General features: G+C 42.3%; 1 non-coding gene across 1 annotated transcript; it reads left to right on the top strand.

Moving 5' to 3' along the window:
• Positions 1–3,538: 3,538 nt before the first annotated feature.
• On the top strand, positions 3,539–3,622 carry Trnap-ugg (transfer RNA proline (anticodon UGG)). Its single transcript has one exon. It is a non-coding gene; the product is annotated as a tRNA-Pro (tRNA).
• Positions 3,623–3,969: the final 347 nt, after the last annotated feature.

The raw sequence follows: 3,969 nt of genomic DNA, 5'->3' as shown, positions 1-3,969 counted from the left end.
GCAATGATGGAAATAAAAGAAAGGTTCAGGAGTGGAATTAAAATTCAAGGTGAAAGGATATCAATGATTCGATTCGCTGATGACATTGTTATCCTGGATGAAAGTGAAGAAGAATTATATGATCTGCTGAAAGGAATGAACAGTTTAATGAGTGCAGAGTATGGATTGAGAGTAAATCGAAGAAAGACGAATGTAATGAGAAGTAGTAGAAATGAGAACAGAGAGAAACTTAATATCAGGATCTATGGTCATGATGTAGATGAAGTTAATGCATTCTGCTACCTAGGCAGTATAATAACCAACGATGGACGCAGCAATGACATTAAAAGCAGACTAGCAATGGCAAAAAGGGCGTTCCTGGCCCACATAAGTCTACTAATATCAAATATCCCCCCTTAATTTGCGCAAGAAATTTCTGAGAATGTACTTGCGAAGTACAGCATTGTATGGTAGTGGAACATGGACTGTGTGAAAACCGGAACAGAAGAGAATCGAAGCATTTAACACATGGTGCTATAGACGAATACTGAAAATTAGGTGGCCTGATAAGGTAAAGAATGAGGAGCTTCTGTGCAGAATCGGAGAGGAAAGGAATATATGGAAAACACTGAAAAGGAGAAGGGACAGGATGATAGGACATTTGTTAATATATGAGGGAATGATTTCCATGTTATTAGAGGGAGCTGTAGAAGGCAAAAAATGTAGAGGAAGACAGAGATTGGAATATATCCAGCAAATAAAATGGTTCAAATGACTCTGAGCACTTTGGGACTTAACTTCTATGGTCATCAGTCCTCTAGAACGTAGAACTACTTAAACATAACTAACCTAAGGACATCAAACACATCCATGCCCGAGGCAGGATTCGAACCTGCGACCGTAGCGGTCGCGCGGTTCCAGACTGTAGCGCCTAGAACCGCTATGCCACTCCGGCAAATAATAGAGGACGTGAAATTTCCTGGCAGATTAAAACTGTGTGCCGGACCGAGACTCGAACTCGGGACCTTTGCCTTTCGCGGGCAAGTGCTCTACCAACTGAGCTACCCAAGCACGAGTCACGCCCCGTCCTCACAGCTTTACTTCTGCCAGTACCTCGTCTCCTACCTTTCAAACTTTACAGAAGCTCTCCTGCGAACCTTGGAGAACTAGCACTCATGAAAGAAAGGATATTGCGGAGACATGGCTTAGCATGGGGGATGTTTCCAGAATGAGAAGGTCCCGAGTTCGAGTCTCGGTCCGGCACACAGTTTTAATCTGCCAGGAAGTTTCATATCAGTGCACACCCCGCTGCAGAGTGAAAATCTCATAATAGAGGACGTGCTACTCTGAGATAAAGAGTTTAGCACAGGGGAGGAATTCGTGGCGAGCCGCATCAAACCAGTCAGAAGACTAATGACTCCCCCCCCCCCCCCCAAAAAAAAGAAAGAAGTCCTTCCAATAGTACACTGGTTCCTGATGCTGAATGTTCCAAGAAGACCGGACTCATATCCACACAGCTCTCATCGTCCACTACAGTTTTTGTCAGCACGAATGAGTACTATCAATCTCCTTCAACGTTAGCTGAACCTGCCACTATCTTGCGGGAAGAATGATATTAAGATTCCCTTCAAAACCGTAACGGATCTATATTTATCCATTCCGAGACGACCAGAAGCTGTTTTAAATGTCAGCAGATTTTGCTGCATTGTATTAGGCATGGCAATGTGTTGTGTTTTTGGTGTTCCCGTATTTTTCTCCACCCCTGTATCTTTCGCGAAATGGCATCGAGGAAAGAGTTGGTTAAAGCTCATAGGGAAGTTTCTGACAGTCGTTCTTCACGTGCATCACTTCCGAATGAAACAGAGCAGCGGGAAAGTGGTAGTAGTGCCCGAGGGACCCTCATCAAGAAACCTTAAGCTGTGAGTATGAAGTTCATATCTTCGGTAAATGTTTAAAGTCAATTAACTGTCGAGGAAGGTAAGCAAGAGTTTGGGTTGGTTAGGTCTGGTAGCCCAGAATACAAATTTAATATTCTCATAAGATGTTTATTTTAACGCAGAGACGTTTGCAAGGGAATCTGACTATTCCAACAACCAAATAGTGCAACTTATAAAATGATATGCCTTTTGCAAAATTAAAAAAGGATGATAATACACGGCCCGTGTGGCCGAGCGGTTCTAGGCGCTACAGTCTGGAACCGCGCGACCGCTACGGTGGCAGGTTCGAATCCTGCCTCGGGCATGGATGTGTGTGATGTCCTTACGTAAGTTAGGTTTAAGTAGTTCTAAGTTCTAGGGGACTGATGACAACAGCAGTTAAGTACCATAGTGCTAAGAGCCATTTGAACCATTTTTTGACGATAATAATACTACTTTTATTTACACCAAATATAATCTGATAGCACAATAAAGCTTAAAGGAAAAATGCCTCATCTTATTGTAACTTAACTTGAATCTTCACTGATTCAACCTTTGTACTAACTGAATTAAATGAAAATTTAAAAAGAAAGTATTTTACCGAATCGAAAGAGTCACATAATGTGAAGCTAAAAAGAAATTATTTCCCTCCATTTTTGGACAAGGATCACAGCTAATAAACTTACGTTTGACAAGTATAAGATACGTATTTTACAACATGGAAATTCTGCGAGTGATATATTATTTCAGGTGAAAATAATTGTAGGCAGATCACTCTCGACGTAACGGATACAAATAGATTGTTTCTCCACCACACCAACTTGCGAAACATAGTATAAAAAATAGTTGAGAGGCACTTACACGCAATAGTGAGAACCGTTCTTTACATCAAAACACATCAATTACTATAATAAATATGCCTTTGTGACATAGCAATTGAGAACAGTCAGTAATAACTTTAGATGAATAACTACAATTAGGACAATTCCGTTAAGTCTAGAGTGAAATTAAAAAAAAAAAGAAGGAGCATTTGAATGGACAAGTGATCATGACCAGAAGACATAACTGAATGCACATATGCGTACCTTGAGTTTGTTTAAGATTAAACAATAATACCAACAGCTCACAGAGAGGAGTAAATCATTTAACCGCAACGGCAACCGGCATGTGACTATAAAATGAGCACGACGAGGAGCCAACTAGATGTCAGAGGAGACGGTGTTCTCAACACAAATCCTCACCAGTGACAGCGACCGGCGAGCAGTCATTCTGATACGTTTACAGTCCTGACTTTTACATGTTCCTTATGGCAGCAACAAATCAACTCCAAAACGATCAGGGGCACGTATAGCACAGAACAAAGTTTCTTCCCAAGACTGCACATCTATGTAGCGCGCCACTGCCAACGGTCACTGGGTGCGCATGCGCTGCTGCGTCTGGCCGTTCTGACTGTCAGAGCCAACTCCTGGCGGAAGTCCCACACACCTCTCCCTTAGGCTAGAGAGCCTGTATACAGAGAGAGTGGCCATAGGTGAAGTTACCCGTGACTGGTTGATTAGCTTTGGCAGAAAAATGGCGCCAAACGTGTCTCGTGCTTCCTATGTTCGCCGTGCTTTTGAGTTGAATTGAAGTTCAGAGGGCCGGCCCGAGTGGCCGAGCGGTTAAAGGCGCTGCAGTCTGGAACCGCACGACCGCTACGGTCGCAGGTTCGAATCCTGCCTCGGGCATGGATGTGTGTGATGTCCTTAATTTAGTTAGGTTTAAGTAGTTCTAAGTTCTAGGGGACTTATGACCACAGCAGTTGAGTCCCATAGTGCTCAGAGCCATTTGAACCATTTTTTTGAAGTTCAGAGGACTTTTGGAAACGATTAAAAGGTATTTGAATTATTGAGAGACTTCTCGAGCTTCCTATGTTCCCCGTGCTTTTGAGCTGAATTGAAGTTCAGAGGACTTTTGGAAACGATTAAAAGGTATTTGAATTATTGAGAGACTTGTTATGCGTTGTGCATGCATGTTCGATTTAGTTGTATATCATTTTTAGTACGTAATTAGCGTTTGCGATCTTAATACGAGT

Source organism: Schistocerca cancellata, chromosome 1, assembly GCF_023864275.1.
Source record: "Schistocerca cancellata isolate TAMUIC-IGC-003103 chromosome 1, iqSchCanc2.1, whole genome shotgun sequence".
Taxonomy (NCBI): domain Eukaryota; kingdom Metazoa; phylum Arthropoda; class Insecta; order Orthoptera; family Acrididae; genus Schistocerca; species Schistocerca cancellata.
This window is presented reverse-complemented; position numbering and strand designations above follow the sequence as displayed.